A 9,153-nucleotide genomic window follows, 5' to 3' on the forward strand; every position below is an offset into this window, starting at 1 on the left:
AGGGAAAAAAAAAGAATCATTTTGGTTCTTGTTTATTACATTTCACATAACAGGAAGTCACAACAAAAAATGTATAATATATACAATCTATGTAAAAATCACTATGCAACATTTCCAGCAAGTTGGGCACTGTTTAAGCGAGGCATTTCAGGATGACATGCTTGCCTTTTTTCTGTCCCATGAGATTCTGACTCGCTTTAACACGTTTTTGACCCAGATGGCATTCCATAGAGATCACTGTGCATGCGCACACGCATAATCTGGTTTGTTTTTGATGTCTGAAACTTTTAAATAGAGGCTCAAGAGCTGCTGTGTTGATCCTCTGTTTGTTTTATATATATATATATACATATATACAGTGCCAAGAAAAAGTTTGTGAACCCCAATGATAATTATGGAAATTCCATAGTTTTACCATGATAACCTTCTTGAATGAAAACCAGTCTTTTCTTAAATATCCAATAGGGTTTATATTAACCAGTTCCATGTCTTTTGAAACAAAATGATGTATGAATTGGACAAACAATGAGTAATTAAGATTCAGGGTATGTGAAAAAGTAAGTGAACCCCTGGTTTTATCAGCTCAATTAAGGGGATAATTAGAATCAGGTGTTTAAATAATTAGGTAGATCTTCAGGGGTGAGTTTGGGAGGCCCCACCCTATATAAAGATCAGAAACTTTATGAGTTTGGTCTTCACCATACAGGTGTGTGGAAACACGTCATGCCACGAACAAAAGAAATCTTTGAGGACCTCAGAAAAACAGTTATTGATGTTCATCAGTCTAGAAAGGGTTACAAAACCATTTCTAATGATTTGGGGCTCCACCAATCCACTGTCAGACAGATAGTCTACAAATGGAGAAAGTTCAAGACCACAGTCACTCTACCCAGGAGCGGTCATCTTACCAAAATCTCTCCAAAAACAAACCAGAGAATCATCAAGTAAGTCACAAAGAACCCCAGAGTAACATCCAAGGATCTGCAGGCCACTCTCGCCATGTGAGTGTTCATGACTCAACTATCAGAAAAAGACTGAACAAGAATGATGATCATGGAAGGATAGCCAGGAGGAAACCACTGATCTCTAAAAAGAACATTGTTGCCCGTCTGAAGTTTGAAGTTTGCCAAAGAGCACATAGATGATCCACAAGACTTCTGGAACAATGTTCTCTGGACAGACGAGTCAAAGGTGGAACTTTTTGGCCTCAATGAGAAACGTTATGTTTGGCAAAAGCCAAACACTGCATTCGAAGAGAAGAACCTCATCCCAACCGTCAAGCATGGTAGTGGGAGTGTGATGATTTGGGGCTGCTTTGCTGCCTCAGGACCTGGACAGCTTGCCATCATTGACACAACCATGAATTCTGCATTGTATCAGAAGATTCTAGAGTAGAATGTCAGGCCATCCGTCCGTGAGCTGAAACTGAACCGAAAGTGGGTCATGCAGCAAGACAATGATCCTAAACATACAAAAAAATAGCTGCAGAAGAAATTCCACGTTTTAGAATGGCCTAGTCAAAGTCCGGACCTAAACCCCATCGAAATGTTGTGACAGGACCTGAAGCGAGCTGTCCATGCAAGGAAGCCCTCAAATGTCACCGAGTTGAAGCAGTTCTGTAAGGAGGAATGGGCCAAAATTCCTCAAAACCGATGTGAAAGACTAACCAACAGTTACAGGAAACTTAGATGAAGTCATTGCTACTCAAGGGGGTGCCACCAGTTAATGAATCTCAAACGATTCACATACTTTTTCACACATGGATATTGAATGTTGAATCATTTGTGGATAAATAAATGTTGAAAAAGTATCATGTTTTTGTATCATTTGTTTAATCAGGTTATCTTTATCTATTATTAGGACTTAGATTAAGATTTAATAACATTTTAGGTTTGAAATATGTGAAAATCCTAAAAGGTTCGCAATCTTTTTCTCAGCACTGTATATATATATATATATATATATATATATATATATATATATATATATATATAGAGACGTGCTCAAATTTGTTGGTACCCCTCCACAAAAAACGAAGAATAACTTGAAACTGACAAAAGTAATTGGCATCCACCATTGTTTATTCCATATTTAATAGAAATCAGACTTTGCTTTTGATTTTTTATTCAACATAATATTGTAAATAATAAAACAAATGAAAATGGCATGGACAAAAATGATGGGACCGCTAACCTAATATTTTGTTGCACAACCTTTAGAGGCAATCACTGCAATCAAACATTTTCTGTAGCTCTCAATGAGACTTCTGCACCTGTTAACATGTAGTTTGGCTCACTCTTCCTGAGCAAACTGCTCCAGCTGTCTCAGGTTTGATGGGTGCCTTCTCCAGACTGCAAGTTTCAGCTCTTTCCATAGATGTTCGATAGGATTCAGATCAGGACTCATAGAAGGCCACTTCAGAATAGTTCAATGTTTTGATCTTATCCATTCTTGGGTGCTTTTAGCTGTGTGTTTTGGGTCATTATCCTGTTGGAGGACTCATGACCTGCGACTGAGACAGAGCTTCCTGACACTGGGCAGTACGTTTCGCTCCAGAATGCCTTGATAGTCTTGAGATTTCATTGTGCCCTGCACAGATTCAAGGCACCCTGTGCCAGGCGCAGCAGAGCAGCCCCAAAACATAACCGAGCCTCCTCCATGTTTCACTGTAGATATGGTGTTCTTTTCTTTGAAAGCTTCATTTTTTCGTCTGTGAAAATAGAGCTGATGTGACTTGCCAAAAAGCTCCAGTTTTGACTCATCTGTCCAAAGGACATTCTCCCAGAAGGATTGTGGCTTGTCAATATGCATTTCAGCAAATTCCAGTCTGGCTTTTTTATGTTTTTCTTTCAAAAGTGGAGTCCTCCTGGGTCTTCTTCCATGGAGCCCACTTTCGCTCAAAAAGCAACGGATGGTGCGATCAGAAACTGACGTACCTTCACCTTGGAGTTCAGCTTTTATCTCTTTGCCAGTTATCCTTGGTTCTTTTTCTACCATTCGCACTATCCTTCTGTTCAATCTGGGGTCGATTTTCCTCTTGCGGCCGCACCCAGGGAGGTTGGATACAGTTCCATGGACCTTAAACTTCTTAATAATATTTGCAACTGTTGTCACAGGAACATCAAGCTGCTTGGAGATGGTCTTGTAGCCTTTACCTTTACCATGCTTGTCTATTATTTTCTTTCTGATCTCCTCAGACAACTCTCTCCTTTGCTTTCTCTGGTCCATGTTCAGTGTGGTGCACACAATGGTACCAAACAGCACAGTGACTACTTTTCTCCATTTAAATAGGCTGAATGACTGATTACAAGATTGGAGACATGTGTGATACTAATTAAAGAAACTAATTAGTTTGAAATATCACTATAATCCAATTATTTATTATCTTTTCTAAGGGGCACCAACAAATGTGTCCAGGCCATTTTAGAATATCTTTGTAGAATAAACAATAATTCATCTCTTTTCACAGCTTCTTTGCTTTATTCTATGACATACCAAAGGCATGCAAGTATATATGATAAAATAGCTTTTAATTTCATCACTTTTCAGGAGGAATGAAGCATTATTTCAATGAGCTGTAAGGGTACCAGGAAATTTGAGCACGTCTGTATATATATATATATTAATATCACAAGGAGCTCTTTTTCATTTGCCATTTTTGAAACTGTCAAGCAACTTCTGGTGAGGTGGTAAATAAGTACAAGGTATTTTTGTCATTTCTAGCGAATATGAACATCTGAATTTTGTATCCAAGTACATGTCAAAAAATATTCGTAAACCCACACTACCTGTCCCACAGCGAAATGTCGTCCCCTGTCCCGCAGGTTGTAGTTCCACTTTTGTCGTACACCGGCAGCCTGGAGTCGGTCCCTGGCGAAGCTGTAGGCTGCATCCAGATGATCCTGGAGCTGATGAACGTACTCCAGCCTAGGGGTATCCGGGGGACAGACAAACATTACTTCAGCCGGGGTGCGGAGCTCCCAGCCAAAGAGCAGGAGGGCAGGGGTGCAGCCTGTGGACTCTTGCACTGCCTTCCTAATAGCGAGCAGTATAATAGGCAGCTGCTGGTCCCGGTCCTTCTAGTGATGACTGGTGGCGACGACGAGTTGAGAGGAGAGTTTGGTTAAACCATCCGACGATACCATCGCTCTAAGAGTGTAGTGGGGTGGTGCGAGTCTTCCTTACTCCCAAGCGGTGACAGATCTCAGCGAACACTGTTGACTCGAAGTTCCTTCCCTGATCTGAATGTATCTCTTCAGGGACTCCAAAGTGTGAAAGGAAGCCCCCAATAAGAGCCTCCATGATCGTGCCAGCCTCTTGGTAAGGGAGCGCATATGCTTCAGACCACTTTGAAAAGTAGTCCATCACCACCATCACATACTTATTCTCCTGCATGGACACTGGGAAGGGCCCCAGGATGTCAATCCCTAATCGTTGCATGAGATCGGACAGAAGGGCCCTTGTGGGCGGTGCACAGGTCGCACCTGCAGCAGAAGTCTTCCACGTCATGCCAGCAATGGCCCCAGTAGTAGCCTCGCTGCAGGCAGTTTAGGGTCTTCTTGACCTCAAAATGTTCTGTCCCCACGACCCCATGGACTACTTGCAGGACATCCTGACACAGGTCTTCGGGGACCACCTGCTGCCACTCCTCCTCCCCCAATGAGGGGATGACCCAGCGGTGCTGCAACACCCCTTCTCTCAGTGCCAGACAGTCCCACTGTGCCCTTAGTCCTTTGAGTGTATCTGACTGGCCTGCCACGTCTTCCCAGTTGGGTCTCGTACCTTCCTCCAGCCACTGGAATACTGGTGCCAAGTCTGGGTCATTCTCTTGCTGGGTTGGATGGCAAAATCACATGCCTGCAGTTGCTCCAGCCAACGTGCCAATTGTCCTTCAGGTTCTTCGGAGCTATTGCAGGGAGGCATGTTCCATCCTGAGAGTGAAATGCTAGCGCCAGAGGTAGGGGTGGAATTGTTTGGGGACTACCACTGTGGACAGCAGCTCCCTGAGAGTCACACAATATCGCCACTCCTGTTTGCTGAGGGAGTGGCTGTAGTACGTAACCATGCGTTCTCCATCCAGCCACATCTGAGACAAGACGGCTCCTATCCCATGGTCACTAGCATCTGTGTCCAGGATGAGTGATAGGTATTCCCGTCAGTAACATGTGATTTCTGTCATATGGTACAAGGCAATAAAGGTATGCACAGTTTAACAAGCCTCATGCCCAGCTATGATCAGCAAAGAAAAAAGCCTACGTAAAGTGCTCAGATAAATGATCTAATTCAATTTGAAGACAATTAACAGGTTCCTACGATGTACGGTGTGCTCACCTATTTCAAACTTTGCATATGATCAAATTAGCTTTATGCTGGGCTTGTTTGTATCTGAATATCTCATAGGGAGCTCAAAGCAACCCACGAACACATATGACCCTGTAGTGTATGAACTATCATTAAGAGTGCAGAAAATATAAACCGTGTTCACAGCGCTTTATTGGCCCAGCAGGCACAGTCAGTTGGAAAGACGCTGTATAAACGTCAGACTCTGATGTCGGATTTTGGTTAGATAACGGTTGAATGTGAAAGCCACTGGATAACAGCAGTGGCTGGGTTGGTATTTTAGTTGGGGCCTCGATGGTTGCGCTGCTTGTGGCCGCATTTACTGTACCCTGCTGCGGCTGTTCCTTCCCTTGCATCTCGCTGGGTGGTTGATTCTTGGACGTTCGCATTGCACTCAATGGGTGAGTCTCCCATGCACTCTCCTCACGGCATGGTTGTCTTTGGTACGCCCGCACAGTTGCCAGCTCTCTCCTCTCATCTAATGGTGGGCTTGCATTCTTTTTCATCTCACTCACGGTGCAGTTGTCGATCGCTTTCGTTTTGTTTGTTACAGGGTTTTTTTCGCACTCTCATCTCGATTAATGCCGTTCTCACTTTCTCTCTCATTTCCCTCACTGTCTGATTGCCTGATTCGAGCACCTCATACTGTTGCTGCTGCCCCTGGGTGTGTCTCTCATACAGCGGGCTGTAGTTCTTTGGCTGCACGCCGGTCGTTCCCCTCAGTGGTTCACTGTAGGTTCGTACGGGAAGCGAGAAAGTTCCTGTTTCCAACACAGCGTCTGCTGGTAGCTGGGCTCTGCTACCGTCTCTCCCCAGCGGGTGCATGTTTACTCTGCCCGCCATCTTCCCCAGTCGAGCTGAGGGTGGAGTGGTCAGCAGCGAGAACATTCCTAGCTCCAGCGTGGTGTCTGCTTCAGACCAGGCTCTGCTGTGCCAGCGCCCATCTCTCTGGTTCTCCAGCTTGGTTGAAGCTTCTTCCTCGGCCCACTGTAGGTCTACATCTCGGGGTAGCGTCTTGTATTCTCTCCTATAAAGTGCCTTTATCCACTCTCTGTCCCAGACAGTTGTATCAAGCTCCCCCTGCTCGGGCGCTCCTTCTCCCAGGTGAGTTCCCTTCAGCTCCGCTGTGTTCATTGTAGGGTTGGCCGTGCTTCAGCTTTGGAACCCGGAGCGAGCTCCGAGGCCTGATGTCAGAGCAGAGCTGTCCCGTTTTTTGAGCTGTGCTCCAAAGCCGAAGCGAAGCTGGAGCTGGGGGTGCCAGAGCCGGAGCGGAGCTGGAGTCAGGTTCACCGGAGCAGCTGAGGATCTGGAGCTGCTCCACTTTCTCCTACCTTTGACTTTTTATATAATAAACCATCTTGACATATTAAGTTTAAACATTTTAATTAATAAAATAAATAATTCTATACAGTAGAATGCACACAAGCTCCCTAAATGTAATTTCAGAATTACTTTAATGTTGTATTTATTTACTTACTTACTTACTACCCATTACGCCTCTGGCATTTAGGGCAGCGACGAAGCTCCTCCACTCCTGTCTGTTTCTGGCAAGTCTTTCAATGGTTCCCCAGCTGTGCCCCAGGTTTTTCAGCTCAGCTTCCTATTTATACTGGTATAATACACAAGGGGAATACAGTGTAAATAGAAAAGCTGGCTTTCACAAAAACAAAAAATAAAAATAAACCTCATTCCTTGGGAAATCCTTTCGGCTTGAAAAAGATGCATTACTTTACTTACTATCTTTTGAATTCATGCAACTACAGTTTTAATTGTACTACTTTCTCTGACAAGCAGCACAGTAGTCTAAATGAAACCTCAATTCAATTAAATATTTTAAACATGTTATAGATTTAATCCAGAAGGAAATATATCTAAAGGATAAAATGCGAGTGCTTTTAAATTATATTACAATATGGATAGGGTTTTTCCTGAAACCTGATTGGTCAAGGACGTTGAATGTTAGGGTTCAATTATTAAATGATACTGTGATCATTCCACTGTGTTATGTAAGAGAACCAGAGCTACGTTTTAAAACTGAGAGTTAGCATATGCCTATCGTTAAAGTGTGCTGCAGTTAGTAGTCTTTTCCAATTACTGATATGTTATTATTTATTTCTTAGCAGACGCCCTTATCCAGGGCAACTTATGATTGTTACAAGATATCACATTATTTTTACATACAATTACATTATTATTATTTTTTTTTATTAACATATTATTGCCTTTACACAGTAGGCTGTGAAATAATTATGCTCAGAAATCCAGTGACTTTCTGGAAAAATTATTTGTAAAAAAAAAATGCAGGTAGACAGGATTGTCGCTTCAGAAATGCATTGATTTGCCATGGTGCTACTCATCACTACAGCTACTGTCTAAGATTAGCCTCTAACATACAATGATGTAGCTACTACTTATCTGACTGCTGGAACTATCAAGAGCACAATACTGTGTATACTGCATGATTATTGATTGTACCAAGATCTGGTGGTATTGTGTTAGACTGTATTACAGTATACTGCAGTTTGGATAGACCTAGGCTGACTGAGAAATATGTCCGGGTTTGGTCTGAGTAAAAGGTAGCAAACCTACAACTTGTTTTCAATATGTACAGGGTGAAACATGGGTAACACGCAGTGCAAGTTGTGCCATGAGAAGCTTGGTGAGAAAACATTCAACTGGAAAAGGCACCTGGAAAGACATCACTCAAGTGTTTACAACAAAATACTTCAGGAGCAAAAAAAAAGCAACCTCAGCTAAAAGATTTTTTCGGGAATGCCATCTGGAAAATCACATCACGCTATACTGGAGTGGATTGCTCTTGCTCTTCAACCATTTCGCTCTGTCGAAACGTCAGCTTTCCGGTACCGGTAACAACAGAATTATTACTTATCTCACTTGTTTTTTAGAAATATGTTTTGCTTAGTGATATACAAACTGTAGGTTGAGATCAAATCTTAGTTAATAAGTAATAGATCTACACTACTGCTGTATAAGGTACCAGGTATCAGTTCACATGTACAAATATGCACAGGGCCTTGAAAGTTATTAATTTAATAACATAAATGATGATAAAATAAAATTCAGATTTTTTTGGATTGTATCGGCAATTTAATTATCTTTCTTAATAAAGATACATCGTTGTAGTATTACTTACACATTATGTAAGAAGTCTTAAAACTACATTTGTGAAATTCATGTTGTAAAAAAGTTTCAAAACATTTTTTTATTTCTTTATTATTTCTTAAGTATACATTTTTTGTTGTTTTTACCAATAATTAAATACAATAGTTTTAGGTATCCAGGTGCCCATTTAATTTATTTTAAAAAAAAATCACAACCTTGTTTTATTGACCATTCTTTAAAAAATATCTAAATAAGCTGCCTTAGAGGCAGGATAAATCTCTTTTTAATTTGGTGACCCCTTATTTTTATTTCTGTGTTAAATGTATTATAGAAGAAGTATATTTTAACCCTTTGCAGTCAATTTATTAAGTGCGCGTCAGGCGCTGTTAAAAAGTATTTTTTTTTCCACAGTCAAACGGGTTTAAAAGGCCCTGCATATCAACAAAGCACTCACTAGGCATCTCCAGCCCCGCCCCACCCTTTCGTTCGCTATAGCTTTCACATATGCTAACAAATAAATTATAATAATAAAAATTGTCGTACCAACCAATCAATCATCTCCTGATCACTCGTTTTATCACCAAACTCCTCAATACTGCGATCCAAGTCATTATTTTATTACTATAACATCTCAAAAAAGCTCTGCAAATTTCTGTGATATTCTCTGAACGCTGATGCAGTACCATCCAG

This window comes from Acipenser ruthenus, chromosome 4 (genome assembly GCF_902713425.1).
Source record: "Acipenser ruthenus chromosome 4, fAciRut3.2 maternal haplotype, whole genome shotgun sequence".
Classification (NCBI taxonomy): Eukaryota; Metazoa; Chordata; class Actinopteri; order Acipenseriformes; family Acipenseridae; genus Acipenser; species Acipenser ruthenus.